General features: G+C 44.8%; 1 long non-coding RNA gene across 1 annotated transcript in view; it reads right to left on the bottom strand.

The window, feature by feature from the left end:
* The window catches only part of LOC141134416 (uncharacterized), a 55,624-nt gene that overhangs the window by 615 nt on the left and 29,171 nt on the right, over window positions 1-25,838 (bottom strand). The gene's annotated exons all lie outside the window — the stretch shown is intronic.

Here is a 25,838-nt window from a genome sequence, read left to right as displayed (position 1 = left end):
GGTTTTCGGAGACATCCAGGGTAGCTACAGGTAAGCCTTATTATAGTCTTACCTGTAGCAAAAAGTGTGTTGTAAGGGTTTACAGCACAAGAAATGCATTCAATTTATCATTTGATATGCGTAGCACCCTCTAGTGCTTGAATAGATACATGAAGATTTATTTGACTCATGGTAGTTGTTTGAGTTTGTTAATAGGGTCAGGGCTCAGATTCAGGTCCGGCTGGAAGACTCTACAGACCAGTTCCATACCTCCCAACTTTATGAGATGAGAATGAGGGACACCTATTAGCAAAAGTATGAAGGCATAGGACACACCCCCTGCTACGTCCCCTTAAAGGAAAATTGTAAAAAAAAAAAAATCACTCCTCTGGGTGATCTAGGAATTTTGCATATATCAGTGCCCATCGGGTCACCTACCAGTGCCCATCATTGCTGCCAATCAGTGCCACCTATCAGTGCTGCCTATCAGTGTCCCCTACCAGTGCCCATGAGTGCCACCTACCAGTGCCCATCAGTGCCACCTATCAGTGCCACCCATCAGTGCCCATCAGTGCTACCTATCAGAGTTGCCCATCAGTGCCACCCATCAGTGCCCATCAGTGCTACCTATCAGTGCAGCCTCATCAGTGCCCACCAGTGCCACTTCATCAGTGCCCATTAGTGCCGCCTTATCAGTGCCCATCAGTACAGCCTATCAGTGCCCATCAGTGCTGCCTATCAGTGCCCATCAGTGCTGTCTTATCAGTGCCCATCAGTGCTGTCTTATCAGTGCCCATCAGTGCTGCCTCGTCAGCGCACATCAATGAAGGGGAAAAATTACCCGTTTGCCAAATTTTATAACAAACTAAAAATGAATTTTTAATATTCAAAGCAACTCCCCCATCCATCCGTGTCTTCTTTCTTAATTTTGTTGAGAAATCACTTTGAAAAACACCCACCCCAGCATTTCTAGCCATGACCATCTTGAGTGATCTTTATTTACACCAAGCTTGTTCCAGGACTGACTGAAACATATCAAAGTCAGACACAGAATTTCCAGAATTTCCTCTTATTAGACCTCTTTCACACTGAGGCGCATTAGCGGTAAAAATAGCGCCTGAAAAGCGCCTCTCAAGCCACCCTAGTGTGAAAGCCCGAGTGTCTGGGATGGGAAAAATAGTCCTGCAAGCAGCATCTTTGGGGCGGTTTGGGAGCGGTAAATACCGCCCTGCCCATTGAAATGAATGGGCAGCGCTGCCAAAGTGCCTGAAAAGCAGCATGGGGGCTTTTAACCCCTTGTTAACCCCTTCTTTAGGGCTAAAAGCACCCGCGCTGGCATGCAAGAGGCTCTGCAGCGCCGGTAAATCACCGCTAAAACAAGCAGCCTTTCACTGCGACCGCGGGGCAGTCTTATGCCCTGTACACACGATCGGATTTACTGACAAAAAAAATCCATGGATTTTTTTCCGAAGGATGTTGGCTCAAACTTGTCTTGCATACACACGGTCACACAAATCCTGTCGGAAATTCAGAACGTCAAGAACGCGGTGATGTACAACACGTACGACGAGCTGAGAAAAATGAAGTTCAATAGCCAGTGCGGCTCTTCTGCTTGATTCCGAGCATGCGTGGCACTTTGTGCGTCAGAATTGTGTACAACACGAATTTACGACAAAACAAACTGAAAAATACTGAAACAAAAACATCAATTGCAGACTCACTGTGCCCATCATATGCAGCCAACTGTGCCCATCATATGCAGCCAACTGTGCCCATCATATGCAGCCAACTATGCCCATCATATGCAGACTCTGTGCCCAGCAAATGCAGCCACTGTGCCCATCATATGCAGCCAAATGTGCCCATAATATGCAGCCAACTGTGCCCATAATATGCAGCCACCTGCGCCCATAATATGCAGCCAACTGTGCCCATCATATACAGACTCTGTGCCCATCATATGCAGCCACCTGTGCCCTTCATATGCAGAATCTGTGCTCATCAAATGCAGCCACTGTGCCCCATAATATGCAGCCTCTGTGCTCATCATATGCAGCTAACTGTGCCCATCATATGCAGACTATGTGCCCATCATATGTAGCCACTGTGCCCATCATATGCAGACTCTGTGTCCATCATATGTAGCCACCTGTGCCGATCATATGCAGACTCTGTGCCCATCAGATGCAGCCAACTGTGCCCATCATATGCAGGCTCTATGCCCATCATATGCAGCCACCTATGTCCATCATATGCAGCCACCTGTGCCCATCATATGCAGACTATGTGCCCATCATATGCAGACTCTGTGTCCATCATATGCAGCCAACTGTGCCCATAATATGCAGACTCTGTGCCCATCATATGCAGACTCTGTGTCCATCATGTGCAGCCAACTGTGCCCATAATATGCAGCCAACTGTGCCCATCATATGCAGCCAACTGTGCCCATCATATGCAGCCACCTGTGTCCATCATATGCAGCCAACTGTGCCCATAATATGCAGATTCTGTGCCCATCATATGCAGCCATCTCAAATTTTGTGTGATGGAAACTCCGATGGAAAATGTGTGATGGAGCCTACACACGGTCGGAATTTCTGACAACAAGCTCCCATCGATCATTTTCCGTCAGAAAATCCGACCGCGTGTACGGGGCATAAGTGTGAAACGGCTCTGACTGAGTCACATTCCGTTCACAACTAGTTAAAATTCACTTTCTGAATTAAGACCAGTACAAGGTGAATTCTGATTGGCTGCCACAGGCAGGGCTGCTGTCAGAAATCATGGGGCCCCTTACGGCCTACCTGACAGGGCACCCCCCCCCCCCGGTCCAAATACATTTATCCATCCCTTTATTTACAGTCTCAGCTTCACAGATAAATGAATAGGAAGTACTCTGGGGCTTCCTGCTCATTGACTAACAGAACCATAGTAAACACAGTTTACTATGCTTCAGTGATGACACAGGAGTAATTAGTACAGATCATTTACTGTGTTCATTCATTCATTCTGTGCTCTCCATCCTGAAACATCCCACTGTGTGCCCACAGTAAAGGTCAACGGGAGAGAAGAAGAAAGAAGCTGGCAGCCCTGCAGGGGAAAGGGGCGCACATGGGTGTCTGGACAACAGATAGAAGGGGCACATGTACTAGAACCAATCCCCCTGCAGTGCAGCCGGAGGGAGAAAGGTGGCAGCACTGCAGGGGGAGGCAGAAGACAATCAGTGTCTGCAATAACACAGCACAGCCGGACCTCCTGCTCAGTAGATGCCTGGGCCCCCCTTTTCAACTGATGGGGCCCAGTACAAGAGGGCTGGCTGTACTGCCTTATCAGCATCCCTGGCCACAGGTAACAATGAAGATTTTCTATATAAGGCTGTTTTCCTTATTGCCAGTATCTGTACACTACTTTTATTTGCATGCTGTGTATTGTTACTATTGCTAATTAAACTTTGACATAGTCCGTTGTCGAGAGAATATGACATAGTTTCCTAAACTTTTTTTTTTTTTTACATTGTCTGACATTGTATCTCTTTGCACGTAGAAAATGGAATTGGGGTGGGAGAAGCGGTTCTTGAACGCGATCCAGCCTTCTCCCTAAAGGCAGACTGTGGAGGTAAAACGAGGAAAGTCTTAAACTTCACAATTTCCAATAATGAACAATCATTACTCAAATTACACCAAGCACTGATTAGGTTTAAAGTAATGAAGAAAACAACACAATCAATCACCATCAACCCTAAGGAAGTCAATCTGTACTCTGAGCACTGCAGGTGGTGAGGGCTAACAGCGCCATCTGCAGGATCGCAGAATAGGTCTTCAGTGTGTCACAATTGTTACTGTCCGTTGCGTACATTATTTTCTAACATTATGTGAAATAAGCAATAGAATTCAAAGCATGTAGCTGTGAAATGAAATAAAATTTGAAAGAAATGTTGTTGTATTACAGTTACAAACAAGCAAATTCAATTCAGCAATATTTTTTCAGTCTTCTTATGTTATATTCCCCCTTTTTTTTTTTACAGCTTTTTTTATCCAGTGTCTAATTGGCTGTGTACTTTTATATCTATGAAGCCATCTTCACACCATTCCCGGAGCTTGTGGTGCGTTAAGGCGCTTTATGTGCATTGCGTTAATGTTGCCTATTCATTATGAATGATACAGTAGTCTGAGCACAAAGGCCACTTGTGGTCCCAAAGGTAGCATCAGTAGAATTGCGGAAAGGGGGTTAAATAAATATATGATACAGCCACAACGTCCTTAGGGCAGCTCCTCATCGTATAGCTGGGGTTATCTGCAATATGTCAAGAAAACACAAGAGGGCGCCTCTAAATGCAGCAATGAACAGAAGCAAGTGCATTTCATTGCTGTACTTAGAGGCGCCCTCTTGTGTTTCCGTGTTCATAATGAATGGACTGCAAAGGCACTACGACGAACCAAAAGATGCACAAAACGTTTTTTTTTTTTTGGCGAATTTTAAAGTGGTTCTTCACCCTAAAGGGCATATGGTTCTGCCCTGCCTCCTCCTCCTCCCTCTCTTACAAATGGATGCTTTATTTGTGCTGCAAAGTTGCATGTAGGTATTGCCTACTTTTTGTATTTAGTTAGTACCCAACTGCTCAAATCACGGATAAAGGGTTAATGTTTTTCTGCTTTTTTTCCCAGCTTGTTTGCAGGCTTTTGCTGGGGTCCAGCCTCCCTCCTGTGATCTATAAATAGGAAGAGGTCTGGATCCCAGGAGAGGGGCTCCGGGGGCCGATTGAAAACGCATGGGGAATCTATGCTAAAGACTTGCTGGGACGTATGGTCTGCCTGAATTGAACCCTGCAACATGGACTTCTCTGCTAGAGCACTGCCAAGTTTGGGCTTTCCCCTAAGAGACTTTTCCTGTGCAGGTAATCTTGGGCATCCATAGTTAGGTTTAGTTAGGGAAAAAACGTTACCACATGTAATATATGCTCTTCCAAAAGTTCAGTAAAGTTGTTATAAGTGTTCAAGGCTTGGTCTGAAGCTACTCAAGGGGTGCATGTGGGGTCCTGGCATCTTTCTAAACAACCAGGATCTGTGATAACTGAGGTGCGTGTAACATCGCTACAACAAAAGGTTATCCTAAGCAGAGAAGGAATTTGTCATGGGTAACCACAGAAGGAAACAGCAGCCAGTCATTGGCGTGGTACCTGATCAGGTGACAGGTTCTCCAGTTGCAAGGGGGTTTGGTTCCCAGCTCCCTTCCTAGCTGTCTGTCTCCGTCAGTCACTGGGAGTGGACTAGCATTACGGAGATCTATGCCTGGTCACTTGGTATGGCAAGAGAGGAGATAAGTGGGAGCATGCATGAGGTCCGCACTATGTGCTCTTACTCATTCTGTTACTGGGAGTGAAGTAACAGAGGTGTGCTGACTGATGGAGTGGGCATAGGCTCTGCATGTTTCTCCTAATGCAACACATACACCCTATACAAGTGTGTAGGACAAGGGACAACATCTTCTGTAGAAGGTCCGCATACACTACACGCAAGTGGCTCATCTCTAAGTTGAGGAACTGTGGCCCCCGCCTGGTCCCAAGCATTGGTGAGCAAGTCTTTGGGCAAGGTTTTACCTCTGTGTTAGTACCTGTGACCCACTGAGCCCGTTCATCACCTGCAACAGGCCAAAGAACCCACCCCAGGGTAGGCCATCTATGTGAACAACACTTGGTGCCCAATAAAGTGGGGAACATGGAGGAAGAGTCATCTGCCTACTCTTGTCTACTTCTACTTTGAGCTGTGCGGATGCTTGTGACCCCTGATTGTTGACTGTAAGCCACAGCCATATCATTGTCCATCCTAATCTTGGTTGGGTGACCTTGCAGTCGAGAGGTCCAACGTTAAAGGGACAACTAAATTCTCTTGAGCGCCAGAATATTTATCCAGGGCCTAGCTTATTCTGACGTTCTGGTCTCCTGCATTGAGAGGGCATTCAGGACCCCTCCCCAGTCCAAGAGGCTGGCGTCTGCTGTGAGAACCCTCCAGAATATCAGGAGAAAGCACTTCCCTGATTCCAGCACTGGGCTGGAGATCCACCATACCAGGGCAAACCTGGTCTAACACATGGGATAATTCAGTGGTTGAGCCTACTTTTCCCATGCTGACAGAATGTTGAGTTGCAATGGCCTGGAGTGTAACTGGGCATAAGGGACTGCCTCAAAGGAAGCCACCATCAGGCCCAAAACCCTGATACAAAAGCAAATAATTGGGTTATTCCTTGGCTGTAAGGTCTGAGTGTGAAAACGAAGAAATTGAAGATCATCTACAGCAAGGAAGACATAGACAGGGCTGTATCCAAGATTAGGCCCAAATACTATTGGTCTGATTAAGCACTGATTTCTGAAGATTCAGGACCTCAACCAACTCTCCATAACGTCTGGAGTGCCTAGCTGACATTGGCAGACAGAACCTGAGCCACTTGTTAAATCAGCAGTAGATTGTCCAGATATCCCATAATGAGGGTGCCTGGAGAACAAAGCAGAGTGAGAGCATGGGGTATCGCCTTGGTAAAGACCCAAGGTGCATTGGATATGCTGAGGAGAAGGGCAACCAATTGGTAATATTGCGTGCCCTCAGCAAAACAGAGGGAGGGTTGATATGTCAGAAGGATGGGGATATGCAGATAAGCATCTTTTATGTGTACAAAGGCTAGAAAATCTACTGGGTGAAGGGAGGTAATGACCAACTGAGCAGCTTCCATAAGGGGTTTCTAATCCGAGTTATATGTTGAGTATGTGTAATAACTAGATACGACATTCTGGACCCAAACATCTGAAAAGTTCTGTGACCAGATGGCCACAAAGGTCAAACGTGACAAGTTGATCATTGAGAGGAGCACTTGGTCCCAGACCTGGTTTGTTTGGGGGCTCAAAGCCTGAGAAAATTTAAAGGAGCGTCTTTTTTATCACTCGGGTTAAAGACTTACTAGCAGGTGCTTTTACCTTCTTCTGGGGAAAAAGTACTCTTCACCCCCATGACTTCCTTGACATAGTGTTCAAGTATTCTCTGGAAAGGTATTCCTCTTGGAAGAGCTACAGCAGAGGATGTTTCTTGCAAGGAAGCTTTGTAGACCAACATTTAACTCAGTGTCCTCCTCATATATACTGAAGGAGATGCATCCTAGATATCTGATTTAGTGATTCTCCTAAGCCATCCACACAATAGCTCTAGGCTATGAGCAAGAGCTCTAGTTGTTGGAGGATATATGGATCCATTAGTATGGGAACAGGGTCCCAAGCCATGGACTTGGATCATACAGCCAGTGTCTGGCATATTAAAATTGCTGCAACAGAAGATTGCATAGCGGGCCTGTCAGAAAGAATAAGGCCTGAAAGAGATAATCTAACCTCTTGTCCACAGAGTTTACTGAATACAGGGACATCCTCAACAGGCACTGTTAGAGTCTTGTCAAGACAAGAGATGGCTGGGTCCACAACTGGGACCGCCAATTCTTCAGAAAACCCTCTGTATTAGAATATTGGTGTAAATAAAATATTTTCGGCGGGAAGATTTCTTTTAGGATGGGTCCAGTCACCATATAGCCCAGGCTGTAATAAAAAGTGAACAGGAAATTTTAATGTAGACTGAGGCATTTTTAGTGAGCCGAGGCTGGTGACTTTGGGCCAGGAAGCAAGCTGTTCTTGGACAATGTATGTATTCATTGCATCTATAGTATCCTTAAGTTTGGGAGAAATATCAGCTGATTGGACCCCTCCTACACAAAGACCACAGAAATGGACAAGGCACCATCTCAATTCTCCTCTTCAAAAATTGTAAAAGCAGTCAGAAGAGATTAAAGGAAAGGATGTAAAGGAAAGGATGAGGAAGCCTTCTCGCTGCCTCTGAGGTTTCTGAGAGGGCTGAAGGCCTACTAGAAAATTCAGACTTAGTGACTAAAAACCACTCTCTGAACCGAAAGCAGCTTAGGAGGTCTCAGAGGAGGAGTTATTAAGAGTGAGGACAACAATCTGGGATATCAGAATCAGGCTAGCACCCTGAGCCGTTTCCATTAGCTGGCATGGTTCACTGACCCACTCCCCTTGTATCTGTGATCTTCCATGTATAGTTAGAATAACCATCTTGGGATACTTACAAACATTCCTGCAGAGCAGGGGTGGTTAAGCTCTTTGTGGCCAATTACTCACTTTATATGTTTACACTTCCAATAAACGTTTTCAACCGTACATCTAGAGTTGCATTTTTCTGAACAATGGGCACACCTTCTTTTTTTGCAAAAACAACTGCATTGTCATACCGGGAAGGTAGCAACCCAAGCCCCCAAGGGGTCCATCACCACCACCCACTGTGGGGTTCATTCCCACTGGAAGTTATCCCTTCCTCACAACTATCAACTACCAGCGACCAATCACATCAGTCCAGTGTGGTCTCCAGCCCAAACAAAGTCCTCCATTCACATTCAGCCACTTCTCATTTATTGTGAATACTGTACCTTGTGCTGATTTGTTATTTTTTTTATGTTTTTACTAAACTTAGGCTTTATATCTTGCAGGAGTTGGAGTTGTGAATTAAATAGCACCTAAACCTCCAACTCTGGAAGTTTGAATCATTATACATTTCTATATCTAATACTAAACAAGTTAGGTCCGCACAGTCACAAAAAGTTCTCCAACATTGCCCAGAAATTGAGTTATCCTTTATATAAAATAGTTCCATCTATATTGTAGAAAACACACCAATGAGTTAGAACTTTCCAGAAGAATCAAAGCCAATGATTAACTTTTAACTAGTATTTGATACTGCCGCAGAAGATGCCTAAACATTTAATTCTCTTTCTGTTGTTGCGTTCTCTCTTCAAAGAAATAAAACATAGGTTGCATTAGTTGCTTATAGAGTCGCAAAAATGTTATTAGCCAGTAAGAGGTCACCCACATAAAGTGAACGTCAACGAGTAAACTGTATATACTCAAGAAATCAGCTACTTTTGAAAAGACAGCTGTATACAATTTATTTGTGCTTCCTAACTTTGCAAATTATGCTTGCCATTCGTTTTATTTTTTTATTTATTTTTTTTCTTTATTGTGCTCCCTCTGAAAATGTGCTAAGTGGTGAATTGTGACAGTTTCACTTGCAAAACTTTTCCTTGTTAGAGGATAAAGTTTTCTTCACTGGCGGGTAATAAACTATTTCCATGGAAACACTTGGAAAGAACAAAACAGGATCATCTCGGAATGACAAGGAAAGTAACAGCCCTAAATAGCGTAGAAAACAAGCTGCCATAGGAAAGTCCATTCATCTGCCCTTTCAAGAATTATAAGAATGAAAATGAAGGCTCTTCGGGAAGACATGGGGACTCTGCTTTTACTTAGAAGAATTTTATTTTTAAAGTCAGATTTATTTATTTCATTTATTAGCATTTTTTGTATTACTTGCAAACTTTGACAACAGTGTTAGTTTTGGGAATCTCAGCTAAGATACATAAATAATCTATTTTTTTAGCTTGTTAGCTATGAAAGTTATCACCTTATATTGTTGCTGTCATTTCCAAAATGAAAATATTAAATAATATCATCCCTCATCTTTCTGTCTCAGGAGACCAACATTTAGAAAAAGGCATAAAATCAATTTCTTTTGTCCAGAGTGGTATACACTATTGAAAGCTTTCTGATATACAGTTGTGCTCATAAGTTTACATACCCTGGCAAAATGTATGATTTCTTGGCCATTTTTCAGAGACTATGAATGATAACACAAAAGTTTTTCTTTCACTCGTGGTTATTGTTTGGCTGAAGCCATTTATTATCAATCAACTGTGTTTATTCTTTTTAAATCACAATGACAACAGGAACTACCCAAATGACCCTGATAAAAAGTTTACACACCCCAGTTCTTAATATCGTGTATTGTTCCTCATTGACAGCTTAAAGTCTTTTGTGGTATTTGTGAATGTGGCTCTTTATCTTCTCAGATGGTAAAGCTGCACATTCCTCTTGGCAAAAAGCCTCCAGTTCCTGTAAATTCTTGGGCTGTCTTGCATCAACTGCACATTTGAGATCTCCCCAGAGTAGCTCAATGATATTGAGGTCAGGAGACTGAGATGGCCACTCCAGAACCTTCACTTTATTCTGCTGTAGCCAGTGATAGGTCAAATTGGCCTTGTGTTTTGGATCATTGTCATGTTGGAATGTCCAAATACGTCCCAATGCAAAGCATCCTGGCTGATGAATGCAAATGTTCCTCCAGTACTTTTTGATAACATACTGGATTCATCTTGCCATTAATTTTGACCATATTTCCTGTGCCTTTGTAGCTCACACATCCCCAAAACATCAGCGATCCACCTCCGTGTTTCACAGTAGGAATGGTGTACCTTTCATCATAGGCCTTGTTGACTTCACTCCAAATGTAGTGTTTATGGTTGTGGCTCAAAAGCTAAATTTTGGTCTTATCACTCCAAATGACTTTGTGCCAGAAGGTTTGAGGCTTGTCTCTGTGCTGTTTGGCGTATTGTAAGCGGGACACTTTGTGGCATTTGCATAGTAATGGCTTTCTTCTGGCGACTCGATCATGCAGCCCATCTTTCTTTAAGTGCCTCCTGATTGTGCATCTTGAAACATCCACATCAAATGTTTTCAGAGAGTCCTGTATTTCAACTGAAGTTATTTGTTGGTTTTTCTTTGCATCGCGAACAATTTTCCTGGCAGTTGTGGCTGAAATTTTAGTTGGTCTACCTGACCGTGGTTTGGTTTCAACAGAACCCCTCATTTTTCTGTTCTCGATTAGAGTTTGAACACTGCTGATTGGCATTCTCAATTCCTTGGATATCTTTTTATATCCCTTTCCAGTTTTATACAGTTCAACTACCTTTTCCCGCAGATCCTTTGACAATTCTTTTGCTTTCCCCATTACTCAGAATCCAGAAATGTCAGTGCATCACTGGATGAAAGATTCAAGGGTCAGTCAGGAGTCCAGAAACTCATTGATCTTTTATACACACACACTAATTACAAGCAAACAGATCACAGGTGAGGATGGTTACCTTTAACAGCCATTCAAACCTCTTTGTGTCAACTTGTGTGCATGATATCAGGCCAAAATCACCAGGGTATTTAAACAATTGATCAGGGTCATTTGGCTAGTTTCTGTTGTCATCATGATTTAAAAAGAATAAACACAGTTTTTTGTGTTCTCATTCATATTCTCTGAAAAATGGCCAAGAAATCATAAATTTTGCCAGGGTATGTAAACTTATGAGCACAACTGTATATAGAAGGTGATCGATTAAGGGCAAATGCAAACACATCTTGGAGGTCAATGGACAGTACTCTAGCAAAATCACATACTGTACCCCAAAAAATCTTCTATTTTGAAGATTGAAAGTCACATCCACCTACCTAAGCTCCTCTTCTAATGTGTTTCACCCGCAATAGGGTTTAATTGTAGAGTTATTATTATTATATAGGATTTATATAGCACCAACAGTTTACGCAGCGCTTTACAACATTAGGGAGGACAGTACAAGTACAATACAATTCAATACAGGAGGAATCAGAGGGCCCTGCTCGTTAGAGCTTACAATCTAGCAGGGAGGGTCAAGTTATACAAAAGGGTAATAGCTGTGGGGGATGAGCTAATGGAGAAAATAGTGCAGTTGTTAGATGGAGGCAGGATAGGCTTCTCTGAAGAGGAAAGCTTTCAGGGATCGCCTAAAAGTGGATAAATTTAGAGACAGTCTGACAGATTGGGGTAGGGAATTCCAGAGGATGGGCGAGGCTTGGGAGAAGTCCTGGAGGCGGATATGGGAGGAGGTGATGAGGGAGCTAGAGAGCAGGAGGTCTTGGGAGGAACGAAGAGGGCGATTAGGTTGGTATTTTGAGACTAGGCTAGTGATGTAGCTGGGGGCAGAGTTGTGGATGGCTTTGTAACTTATTGTTACTATTTTTAATTTAATTCGTTGGGCGAGTGGCAGCCAATGGAGGAATTGGCAGAGAGGGGTAGCAGACACTGAGCGGTTTGTAAGGTGGATGAGTCTGGCAGCAGCATTCATGATGGACTGAAGGGGGGATAGTCTATTTAAAGGTAAGCCAATGAGGAGGGAGTTGCAGTAGTCGAGGCGAGAGATAACCAGGGAGTGAATCAGGAGCTTTGTGGTTTTGTTGGTTAGAAAGGGATGTAGTTTAGAGATGTTGCGGAGGTTGAGGCGGCAAGCTTTGGAAAGTGATTGGATGTTGGGCCGAAAGGAGAGTTCAGAATCCAGGATAACACCTAGTACCCTGACATATGGGGATGGGTGGATGGTTGTGCCATTGCTCTTGACAGACAAGTCAGGGGAATAGGCACGTGGGGGAGGAAATATTATAAGCTCGGTTTTGGACAAGTTGAGTTTGAGGAAGTGGTGTGACATCCATACAGATATGTCGGTTAGTAAGTTAGTGATGCGTGAAGAGACTGATGGAGTGAGTTGAGGGGTGGAGAGATAGATTTGTGTGTCGTCAGCGTAGAATTTATATTGAAAGCCGTGAGAGGCTATCAGCTGACCCAGGGAAGAGGTGTAGATTGAAAATAAAAGAGGTCCAAGAACAGAACCTTGGAGGACCCCGACAGAGAAGGGTAGAGGAGTGGAGGAAGTAGAATTGTAAGTGACACTGAAGGTGCGTTGGGATAGGTAGGATGAGAGCCACTGAAGAGCACAGTCACGGAGACCGAGGGAGTAAAGTTTTTTGAGGAGGAGGGGGTGGTAAACCGTGTCAAAGGCAGCTGAAAGATCCAGAAGTAGGAGTACAGAATAGTGTCCGTTGGTTTTTGCAGTTAGTAGGTCATTTGTGAGTTTTAAAAGAGCAGTTTCTGTGGAGTGTTGAGGGCGAAATCCAGATTGAAGGGGATCAAGAACGTTGTTTTTAATGAGGTGGTCACTCAGTTGGTTGTAAACCAGGCGTTCAAGGAGTTTAGAGGAAAAGGGGAGCAAGGAGATAGGGCATAGGTTGTTAAGATTGGTAGGGTCCAAGGACGGCTTTTTAAGTATGGGGGTGACCAGTGCATGTTTTAGAGCATTGGGGAAGACGCCAGAGGTGAGGGAGAGATTGAAGATGTGGGTTAGAGAGTGTAGGATGGAGTCAGAGGGCGACCGTAGCATTTGAGAGGGAATAGGGTCCAGGGGACAGGTGGTTAGGTGGGCGATAGAAAGGAGTTTAGCAACTTCGTCTGTAGTAGCAGATTTGAATGGGGGGAGTGTCAGTTGTACCTGTTGACATGGGGTCTTAGCTGGGGGAGATACCTGTAGAGAAGAGATTTCATTGCGGATTGTATCAATCTTGTTTTTGAAGTGATTAGCGATCTCCTGGGCAGTGAGTAAGTCAGTGGGGGGAGGCGGTGGAGGACAAAGTAGAGAGTTGAATGTAGAGAAGAGTTTACGGGGACTAGATGAGAAGGTGTTAATAAGAGCTGTAAAATAGGTTTGCTTGGCAGTGTGGAGGAAAGAATAGTATTTTTGGAGGGCAGATTTGTATTGGTTGAAGTCTTTGAGAGACTTAGTCTTGTGCCACAGACGCTCAAGAGCGCGACTACGTTTTTTGAGAATTTTAGTGTCATCTGTTTGCCAAGGTTGTAGGGGTCGAGGCCTCATTCTGCGTATAGTGAGGGGAGCGATCTTGTCCAGGGTGGAGGATAGGGATTTACAGTATTGTAGATGGACGTGGCTTGGTTGGGGCAGGACAGGGGAGAGATTTTGTCATAGAGGTGGTCAGTAGCAGAATAGAGGAGAGAGGAGTTGAAGTTGCGAAAATTTCTACGGGTGATGGTTAGGCAATTGGAGGGAAAGGTGGTGGAAGACAGGGGGAGGGAAAAACTAATAAGGTGATGGTCGGAGAGAGGAAAAGGATTGTTTGAGAAGTTGCATGGAGTGCATAGGTAGGAGAATACAAGGTCAAGGGTGTTGCCATCAGAGTGAGTAGAAGCCTGTACCCATTGTTTTAGGTCAAATGAAGAGGTTAGACTAAGAAGTTTAGAAGTAGCAGGAGTGTTTGTATTAGCAGGAATGTTGAAATCACCGAGCAGGATTGTGGGAATTTCTGAAGAGAGAAAGTAGGGTAGCCAGGCAGAAAACTCATCAAGGAAAGTTGATAATGGTCCAGGGGGCCGGTTGATAATGGTTCAGGGGGCTTCTTACAATTAAAGCAGAATTCCAGTTATGGATAAAGCTTGAACCAACCTAACTATGCATATACCATACCTGACAATGCCCCTGGAAGCTGGAAATTGCTGAAGTAGATATTGCTACTAGAGCGATCTTCACTAGCTTCTGCATCCATGCTGAGGGGCTGCCTTGCTGCATTCTAAAGATAAGAGGTTTGCTGCTCGGCACGGGCACTTGTAGCACCCTCTATCTAGTTTGCTAGGTATACCTAGGTTTGGCTTTGTTAGTGTAGGAAAATTTGGCCTGGGTTATAAATCTGGGTCAGGGTTTAGTGACTCAGGGGGCTGGATTATTCCTCCTGACAGCTCTTCTGGTGCTTCTTTTCCTCAACCAATCCCCAGCAAAGAAGGTGCTGGAAGGGAGCAGGCCACCTCATAAATAGACATGAGTCATTCCAGCAGGGGTAGTCAGTTGGAAGATGGAGATGGAAAGCCGAGGGGGCAGTCGTGGCCCTTAAGGGTGCCCCCTGGTCTGGAGGGAGGGTGACCTCAGGCCTGGGGCTCAGGTGCTGGTAGATAACCCCCAAAATACATGGAGGAAACCCTTCCTAGAGGCACAAGAGCAAGGAAAGAGGACAGTGTGAGCAGGTCAGCAGATCTCCTGAGAGTCAGCCAGGTGGGCTGGTGAGTGTCAGTCTGGGGGACTGTGGAGCGATTGTCAATCTGGAGGACTGTGGGGAGAAGGTAGCCTGGAGGGCTAGTAAAAAAAGGCAGCTGCAGACAGGCAGGTTAGCAGTGCCTGAAGAGGTGGTGCTGGGATCAGTAGCCACAGGAAGAATGTAAGCTGGACACTGAACTTTGCTGCACATCCAAGGGGCCTTGGGTAATTGCCTACAACAGGCTATTGCTCTAATCTAACAGTGATTTGCCAGATCTTTACAGTGTGCAATTTATGTTTCTGCAAGCAAGTGAGAGCTGGAGGAAGAAGTGGAGTGTATATGGAGACTGTATATAGGAAGCGTTGTCCCTGAAGTCAAGTGGGCATCCCATAATATCCCATCTCTATCCAAGTTATTATCCCTCAATAAATAACAAAAACAAAGTCACGGACTGTTCTCTGACTCTGAGTGCCTGTGGAAATTCAGTGTGCCTGGTTGTGCAAGGTGGGGGATCCCAGTATACTTGCGGCTCCGGAGGGGGTGCACTACACACTATTCAGAGAATGCTTTGCATCTTCTCACCATACTCTAAAGTTCAGGTAAATGATTGATGTGCCTATTATGTTTAATAAACGTATGCACTGAGTTCTTTTGGAGTGTGGTGTGGTGGGATTGTGAAAACATGCAATCATACCGGCATTCAAGAGGAGTTTTTTATTAGAGACCTGGTGTGAAGCGTCCAGTTTTCTGTAGAGCAAAATGAAGCAATGGTGCCCAAAGTGAGGGAAATCCCTGAACATCACCAGGGTCACCAGAACTAGTTTCCCAATGGACTATTTCTACTCCATTCCTGTTCTGGTGACCACCCACAATTTGGGATTTTCCTTTACCCTTATTTTTGGTTATAACTGTAAACCCAACAAATAGAGAAGATGAATTTTCCTAATGGGGACATCTGACAGATGTTCTAAACTAGCGGTCTCCAAACTTTCAAAAAACAAAGGGCCAGTTTACTGCCCTTCATACTTAAGGGGAGCTGGACTGTAGCCAGTGGGAGTAGAAAACACTCTATCATCAGTGGGAGAAAACAATGCCATAGGCTTAGTGGTTAGTGGGAGTAAAAAAAAAAATGGTGTCAGTGGGAGGAATAGTGCCCAATGGTTGGTGTCAGTGGGAGAATTAGTTCCCCATTTTTGGTGTCAGTGGAAGGAATAGTATGGTGTCAGTGGGAGGAATAGTGCCCAATGGTTGGTGTCAGTTGGAGAATTAGTTCCCCATTTTTGGTGTCAGTGGAAGGAATAGTATGGTGTCAGTGGGAGGAGTAGTGCCCAATGGTTGGTGTCAGTGGGAGAATTAGTTCCTCATCTTTGGTGTCAGTGGAAGAAATAGTACCCCATTTTTGGTGTCAGTGTGAGGAATAGTGCTCAATGGTTGGTGTCAGGGGGAGAATTAGTACCCCATCTCTGGTGTCAGTGGAAGGAATAGTACCCCATTTTTGGTGTCAGTGGAAGGATTAGTGCCCAATGTTTGGTGTCAGTGGAAGAATTAGTTCCCCATCTCTGGTGTCAGTGGAAGGAATAGTACCCCATTTTTGGTGTCAGTGGAAGGATTAGTGCCCAATGTTTGGTGTCAGTGGAAGAATTAGTTCCCCATCTTTTGTGTCAGTGGAAGGAATAGTGCCTCATATTGGTGGAAGGAATAGTGCCCCAAGGGCCAGATAAAGGCAAGCAAAGGGCCACATCCAGCCCACGGGTCGCAGTTTGGAGACCCCTGTTCTAATCCCTCTTCACTCTATCCAAGATTTTAAAAAAAAAAATTGGGGGGAAGAAAGATTGTGATAGTGACATTCTGTTTACATCTTCTCTGAGTAAAGAACTGATGTAAGTTTAGTAAAGTACGGCGGAATTTGTTGCCGCCACATAAATGAATGACAAAAATAAAGAGTAAAATGCTTACTGCAGTTGTCTGCTTTTACTTCTCTTAGTTTCTTTATTAGACTGTCAATTCTGAATGAAAGAAAATAACAGTCTCTACAATTTTTTAGAAGTTAAATAATAATAATTTTGTGTTTATGCCCAGAAGTCACGTAAGCGCATAAAAAGCAAATAAAAGGATGTTTTAAAAAATGCAGTCATAGTGTATAATGGGTGGCATAGCATTTCCTACACACTGTATGAAATAGGTTTTCTAGAACAGCTTGCATGGTATAAGGCAGAGATATAGATAAAAAATGGCAGTGCCAATTTTCAGAAGCTGGGCATCAACGTACTGACATTTGTAAATTGGCTTGCATAGCACTGTTAGTGGATGGGATGAATGAAGTGGCCATAAGGGACCATCTGTGTATATGTGCGTAGTTCTCAACACTCCCACCGCTATTGTTCCCCCACACACTCCAGACATTGTGTTGAAAATCCAGGAAATTGTAAATATAGCGCTGGACCTGTAGAGTTATCTCACTGGTATTGCTATCTTTAAGTATTGACAGGGCTTTTTTTTCTCTAAGGAATAGGTACAGGAACTCCCCTCTTTTCAGTCACTCCTTATCTCCACCCCCTACCCACCTCTGAGCACCATCCCTTGGTTCCACCCCCTACCCACCTTCTAGTACCGGCCCTTTTAGAGAGTACAGAACCAAATATCATTTCGTGGTGCTGAATAATTTGTATAGGATTTGTTAATGATAACAAGAAAAGCAGTAAAATAGATCCTCTGCAGCCAGCAACAAAAGACCCCCTCCAGCAGCAACAGACTCCCCGAGCAGTAATAGATACCAACCAGCAATGCTACACCTACCGTACCCCAGCAACAATAGATTCCCTACACAACATTATACTCCCCCCAACAACAATGAACCACTAGTTACAAAATATCACCCCGGCAACAATAGACCCACCCCTGCAACTATAGACCCCCCAGCAACATCAACAGATTTCTCAGCAGCCAGCAATCATAGACCCTCCTGCAGCCAGCATCAATAGACCTCTCCCTCAAAAATTGCCCACCCCCCAGCAACAATACACCTCCTCAGCAAGAATAGACAATCCAGCATACCCCAGATCCCCTTGCCATTACATACATTCAGCCATTTCCTTGGTTGCTGCTCCGCTCCTCTGAATAGACAGGCCGGGTCCCGTCCTGGCTCTCCGCCGGATTGCGGCATAGGTTTGGGGCGTCCCTGGGAACCGGTGATTGTCCTCCCACTTTCCTTTGGAATATATCATCTTGCCCAGCATACCTTTTTTACATGTAAGTGGATACTTTTACTTGTCAATTGTAATAAACCCTTTTACTTAGCGGCGCTCCTCTCCTTTTGTTTTTTTTGTTTTATTACATACATTCAGAGCTGGAGGTGCTGGAACTGCGTTCCTGCACATTCCTGCTGAAAAAAAGGCCTGAGTATTGATGTTGAGGTAAATTATCTGGGCAGGAGGCTTCTACACCTCAAAGGATCTCCATGGTCTCCTTGGCTTGTAGTGTAATGTAACAAAAATGAAAATTGAAGCATCACTCCACTGCTAAGAGATCCAGATACAACTTTAGGGTCGGTTCCCACTGGTGCGATGTCTGAGATCGGATCTTATGCGCACCGCACTGCAGTGCAAATCACATGCGATCTCTGTGCGATGCTATATCAGCCATACAGATAGTATGGCTGAATTTGCATCAAACTCGCCACGCACAGGACCCTTTTTTTGGTCCGCAGCAAAATCGGATCGCATGCGATCCGATTCCTGTCTGAGTTTGCAGATTGCACTGCAATATGCAAACTGATTTGGGGGTGTCATTAACTTTTAACTGACACTCCCAGCAGTTCGCATAGGGCAGTGTAAACTGCCGCCGGGAGACATGCGATGCGGGAACCCGCAGTGGATTTTCAGGGTTCCTGCATCACTGCAATGTGAACCGGCCCTTAGTCCAATAAAAGTCAGAGGATTAATCCAAAAAATAGCCAATTTTGGCTACCTTTTGGATTGTCCCCTGACTTTTATTGGAATAAAGTTGTATCTCAAATTGGCCAGGGTTCCTATCAACATAGATTGATTAATCCAGTGCAAAGGAAGTCTTATGCTTGTAAGCATAAAATAAATGTCCAAAACATATGTAAACCCAGTTCAGCTGTCTGTGGGAAACTGTTACATGACATCAGGCCGCTATGCCATTTGCCTGCAGCCATGGAATTCCCTGCTCCACGGCCACACGTAACAAAAGGGCAGGGATGCTGGTCACATTACTGACCTAAAATGGCCACATGGCTATTTTTGGAGAATGTCATTCACCAAATATGGCCATGGAGCAGTATTATGTCAATGATATCACCAGCATACCCACCCCGTAGGCATAGCTCCCAGCTGTCCCTGATTTCGAGGGACTGTCCCTGATTTGGAGCAATATCCCTCTGTCCCTCTTTCCTCCTCATTCGTCCCTCATTTTGGTCTGATCTATATAGATGTATATAAAATGCACTTTTTATCTATCAAAAAGTGTTTTCCAGCGCTAAACCTTTCATCTGATTTCTAAATTGCTGCATTTGTAAATTCCAAAAGCCAATATAAAGGAATAGTAGTGGTAAAAAAGCACTTGTGGGTATAACCAATTTTGTACAATTCTCCTTTAAGGGGGCGTGGCAGGGTGTGTGTCCTATGCCTGCATACTTTTGATGATAGGTGTCCCTCATTCCCATCTCAAAAAGTTGGGAGGTATGCGTGGGTGCGGGGTGTAGAATTCCACTGCTGAATCTGATTTGGATAGTGGTCTGCTGTCATGTGACAGTTTCCAATGGTATAAACAAAAAAGTCAGTGCTACTACCCATACATCACATCCACAGTCTCTGGCTGAGTAGGGAAATGAGGAAAAGATGATCCGCACTCCAGTGATTGCTCTTAAAAAGTGTAATATTTATTGACAAGCCACAGTGACCAAATGCAAATGAGAACAGTTGACGTGTTTCAGCCTATAAGGCCTTAGTCATAACCACATTACAGACATGAAACTTTGAAATAAATAGTGGCTCTAGGGATCACTGGCTCCACCCATTAATTGTCTTAATTGACTACAGGTAATTATCCAAAAAAGGGGAATCAGCTATACTGCATATTGGGTGATCCATATGTATGCCACTATTTCTCACACACCTTATAGTGATAATAAGTATAGTGTGGACACACTCGTGAATGCACTTATGCACATATACATGATTAAAACACACCATGAGATACAAAAAACATTAAATGCAAAAAGTAAAAAATAAAAATAATAATCCAGGTATGTGAACTGGACCCCTGGACAGGGGAGTGTCCTTTTCCAATGGGTTTTAGCCAAACTAAAAGTGTAAGTTCACCTTTTTCGAAAAATGTAAAATGTGGGCCAACACCCTACAGCAGTGGTCAACAAATATCGAACCTCACGAACCACTAAATTCACAATTTTGAATCCCGTGAACCACTAACATGAATTTGACATGCCTTATACACACACAATGCTCCGGCTCTCTTGCCCCCCTCCCCCCACACACTCTGCATCACACTGCTACCTTACACAGATTCATCTCACCTCCTTATCCAGCTATGTGCTTGAGCTCCTTGCTCCCTCCCACAGTCTGTGATCAGCTCTGCAATTGGAAGTCCCCTCCTTCTTCACCTCCCGAACTCAGCACTACTCCCCGTGCCTCCGTCTAAGTTCACAGGAGCCGGAACTACAGAGGAGGCCTCGGGTATCAATGCACGCTGACAGTATTGACTGTCAGTGCACATTGAGAACAACACTGGGAACAAGATTGGGTAGTATACATCCAAATTGATACATGTTGATTTATGGCAGAACCCCTGGGGACCACCAAAATTTTCTGTTGGATCATCTTTGGTCCACGGACCACTGGTTGGCAACTGCTGCCCTACACCCCCCCTCCCCCCCAGTCCCTATTGCACTTATCTCCTTGGGTGATTCTATTTCTTTGTCCACGCAACCAGGGGCAGCAGTTCTGGGGTTTAAAAACCATGCTGTTCTTCCTCTTCTTTCCCTAGGGACCAGTGGCGGTGCATCCATTAGGGGAGCTCGGGCGCCGCCCCCTCTCTCCAGCCACCCCCTCTCTCCAGCCACCCCCTCTCTGCACTATGGATAGATTCATGCACTGCATGAATCTATCCAGAGACGCTGTAGACAACCCCTATTCAGGCATCTGGCCCCTTTTGGGGTGCCGGGCGTCTGACTTAAAGCGGCGGGGGTTGTTTTTGAAGCACCTGATTAGAGCCATAGGCTCTAATAGGCATCAAAAAAGGTGACCTGCGAGCGCAATCCATTGCGCTCGGAGTTCACCCAGGTGTGTATATTTGCTTTGCTAACACAGAACGGCCTCTCAGCCAATCAGGAGGCCCATATGTAATACCGCATCTGATTGGCTGAAGGCACAGGAACTCCCATTGGCGCAAAGGAATACTGGAAGAAGACAGGCACGGAGGAGTCGGAGGACACACAGGAGCCATCGCCGTGCTACCGTCCCACAGCTCGGCACCTGTCCCGCTGCCTGACCCACCACCACGATGGGGTAAGTGCCGGGCAGACAGCGGCGGGGGGCACAGTGGCTGCATTTTATGGGCATAAAGGCTGCATATGATGGGCACAGTTGGCTGCATATTATGGGCACAGAGGCTGCATATTATGGGGCACAGGGGCTGCATTTGATAAGCACAGAGACTGTATATTATGGGCATAGTTGACTGCAAATGATGGACACAGAGTCTGCATATGATGGGCACAGGTGGCTGCATATTATGGGCACAGTTGGCTGCATATGATGGGCACAGTTGGCTGCATATTATGGGTACAGTTGGCTGCATATTATGGGCACAGTTGGCTGCATATGATGGACACAGAGTCTGCATATGATGGGCACAGAGTCTGCATATTATGGGCACAGTTGGCTGCATATGATGGACACAGAGTCTGCATATGATGGGCACAGGTGGCTGCATATTATGGGCACAGTTGGCTGCATATGATGGGCACAGTTGGCTGCATATTATGGGTACAGTTGGCTGCATATTATGGGCACAGTTGGCTGCATATGATGGACACAGAGTCTGCATATGATGGGCACAGAGTCTGCATATTATGGGCACAGTTGGCTGCATATGATGGACACAGAGTCTGCATATGATGGGCACATAGTCTGCATATGATGGGCACAGGTGGCTGCATATGATGGACACAGGTGGCTGCATATGATGGGCACAGAGCCTGCATATGATGGGCACAGTTGGCTGCATCTGATGGGCACAGAGTCTGCATATGATGGGAACAGGTGGCTACATATGATGGACACAGAATCTGCATATGATGGGCACAGTGGCTACATATGATGGGCACATAGTCTGCATATGATGGGCACAGTTGGCTGCATATAATGAGCACAGAGGCTGCATATTATGGGGCACAGTGGCTGCATTTGATGAGCACAGAGGCTGCATATTATGGGCACAGTTGGCTGCATATGATGGACACAGATTCTGCATATGAAGGGCACAGGTGGCTGCATATGATGGGCACAGAGTCTGTATATGATGGGAACAGTTTGCTGCATATTATGGGCGCAGGTGGCTGCATATTATGGGCACAGTTGGTTGCATATTATGGGCACATTTGGCTGCATATGATGGGCACAGTGGCTGCATTTGCTGGGCACAGAGTCTGCATATGATGGGCATAGTTGGCTGCATATGATGGGCACAGTTGGCTGCATATGATGGGCACAGTGGCTGCTTATGATGGGCACAGGGGCTGCAATTGATGGCACAGTGAGTCTGCAATTGATGTTTTTGTTTCAGTATTTTTCAGTTCGTTTGCGCCCCCCCAAAAAATGAGCACCAGCCACCACTGCTAGGGACACCGGATAGATCAGAGCAGTTCTGATTGGCGAGCATGGTCACATGTAGGTGCTGATCAATCAAAATCATTCTGATCCATTCCAGCATCCCTAGGGGAAAATAAGGAAGAACAGCACCGTTTTCAAACCCCAGGACTGCTGCGCCAGGCTTAGTGGACAGTGAAACTGACTCACCCATGGAGGTAAATGCAGCAGGGACCAGAGAGGGGGGGAAGGGTGTAGCGTGTTAATTCATCTTTTAATTTTTTCTAAAAAGGTGAACTTACACTTTAGTTGGTTCCAAACCGTAGCTCACCCCTGGTAAATCCTAATAATGAACTTCTGTTATTTGTGCAGCAACCTATAGTGTGGGATACTAGTAGTGAGAGTAGGCAAACTATACTCTGACTCATGCTAACCAGTGAGTCTGTAATTGGGTCAGGGTTCCTAAAGTTCAGGGCTGGACGACTCATCCTGGCAGCTCTCTGATGCTTCCCCCTGTTTCTAGAATATTGGAGAATGTTCTGTGCTCTAGTGGGTGGAGGCAAAGAGTAGTTGCTACATTTGTTTTCTTTTGATCTGTTTAAGTGGAACCGCCCTCCTCCCCCCCTCCTCTTCTAATATTGGCACTTGTTTGAGGGGGGAGGGGAGCGGTTACCTTGTTTTGACAAGTACCCACTCCCACGGCCGGTCGGATTGCCGCCTGTAACCTTACGGGACTCGTCACAGGTCCCGGAAGGCTTCGGGCACCATTCACAAAGCCCAGCAAGGATTGTGCATGCGCAGTGGGCAGCCGGATGTGAAGCAGCAAGGAATCATAGCTGGTTGCCCACAGTAAATATACCAGGGACCCGAAGACCAGAGAAGAAGCCGTTGAGGTGAGCACAGCACTGGACCCCTGGACAGGGGAGTGTCCTTTTATTAAAAGTTGGCAGCTACAGTATTTGTAGCTGCTGACTTTTAATGTTTTATCCAAAAGGCTGAAGAACTGCTTTACATATACAATTGAAAGCATTTTCTTGTATCTGTAGTGTAATGTGCAGTATATTGCCAAGTGCATACAAAAACCTGCTGGTCCTGCCAAAAACCCAGGGAGCTTCTAATTTCATTCACACTCTGCCACACGGCTTGACCAAGTGTAAATGACCCCTAAATGGCGTTGTACCTTTCATGTTTTTCTTTTTCTTCTCAGATTCTTTTTTTTTTACTAGGTTTAGTTTATTTCTTGTGCATTTTTTTGCACATCCTCTATGCAGCTTTACATAGTTACATAGTAGGTGAGGTTGAAAAAAGACACAAGTCCATCTATTCCAACCTATGTGTGTAATTATATATCAGTATTACATTGTATATCCCTGTATGTTGCGGCCGTTCAGGTGCTTATCTAATAGTTTCTTGAAACTATCGATGCTCCCCGCTGAGACCACCGCCTGTGGAAGGGAATTCCACATCCTTGCCGCTCTTAGGCTCGGTTCACACAGGGGCAACACGATTTCAGCACCACTTTGTGCGGCGACTTCAACGCGGCTTCAACGCGACTTCAGCACGACTTCAGCGCGACTTTAGCAAATTACAACGCGACTTCAAGTCGCCTCCAGGACAGGCGACTTTGGCTGTGGCCAATCACAGGATAATCAGCTCTCTGGGAGGGAGGGGTTTGCCTGGGCAAACTAAATTTTTTCCCTGCAAAGTCGCTTGACTGTAGATGGAGATCCGACTTGGAGGCGACTTCCATTGATTTCTATGGTACAGGTCGCCTACCAAGTCGGATCCAAGTAGTACAGGGAGTACGCTCTGAAGTCGGAGCGACTTCAGTAGTGTCTATTAAGACTGTAATGTGAATCTCTTTCTGGGGCGACTTGGGGCGACTTGAGGGCTTACAAGTCGGATCCCAAGTCGTCCTAGTGTGAACCGAGCCTTACAGTAAAGAACCCTCTACGTAGTTTAAGGTTAAACCTCTTTTCTTCTAATTTTAATGAGTGGCCACGAGTCTTGTTAAACTCCCTCCCGCGAAAAAGTTTTATCCCTATTGTGGGGTCACCAGTACGGTATTTGTAAATCTCTTCTCCAGAGTCTCTTCTCCAGAGAGAATAAGTTCAGTGCTCGCAACCTTTCCTCATAACTAATATCCTCCAGACCATTTATTAGCTTTGTTGCCCTTCTTTGTACTCGCTCCATTTCCAGTACATCCTTCCTGAGGACTGGTGCCCAGAACTGGACAGCATACTCCAGGTGAGGCCGGACCAGAGTCTTGTAGAGCTGGAGAATTATCGTTTTATCTCTGGAGTTGATCCCCTTTTTAATGCCTATATTCTGTTTGCCATGTTAGCAGCAGCTTGGCATTGCATGCCATTTACTTCAGGCATTTATTTTTAATTGAATATTAGCATATCGTGTTTTGGCCTCAAGTGACTAAATAAGGGTAATGGAATGTCTCCTTATCATATATGAGTATGTCATTCTTTATAGTACTCCATCAAGGATGCTGTATTGTAACAGTATACATTGTTCTCTTTACTTTTCACAATACCAAGCTCCTCTTTTCTTGGACTTGACATATGATTTGTTTAATATTCTCTTTATTGGTATCAAATTTGAAATTCAACATAAAAATAGATGGAAACAGAGATCTTGTATGCAAAGCACAAGATTATATTGAGTCATAACTTGATCTATTGAGTATTCCACTGCTGCAAAAAATACAAGAAAGTATCGTTCTTTCAGTTTGATTTTTTTCATTTCATTTATATTATAAACAGTGAACCAGGAACAGCAAGAGTCTATAATGGAGTATTGCAAAACAGTAAGTAAGGCATGAAGCTCAAGTGTGTGATTCACCTCTCAAGAGACGAATATTAGTTATTTTTGTAATTTATTTCAAAATGAATTACACATTGGGTAAATTTTGCACCAGTGGCGGCCGCTCATGCAGGACGCAGGGGCGCCGCCCCCCTAATTCATGCGCCCGGCCCCTAATCTACATGCAGGGCGCCGGACGCATGGATTCCAATGGGATTTTTTTTTTGCTTTAGAAGCACGTGATTAGAGCCTGAGGCTCTAATTGGCTTCAAAAAGGGTGGGCTTGGGGCGCAGAGCACTAATACCACCAAAAGAAATCTCTATTGGTCTCAAAAAAATGATAAAAATGTAATTTGGGTGCAGTATTGCATGACTGCGCAACTGTCAAAGTGTGAGAGCGCACTGCAGGGTCGGGACAAGGGGTG

Source organism: Aquarana catesbeiana, linkage group LG03, assembly GCF_042186555.1.
Source record: "Aquarana catesbeiana isolate 2022-GZ linkage group LG03, ASM4218655v1, whole genome shotgun sequence".
In the NCBI taxonomy this organism is placed as follows: Eukaryota; Metazoa; Chordata; class Amphibia; order Anura; family Ranidae; genus Aquarana; species Aquarana catesbeiana.
This window is presented reverse-complemented; position numbering and strand designations above follow the sequence as displayed.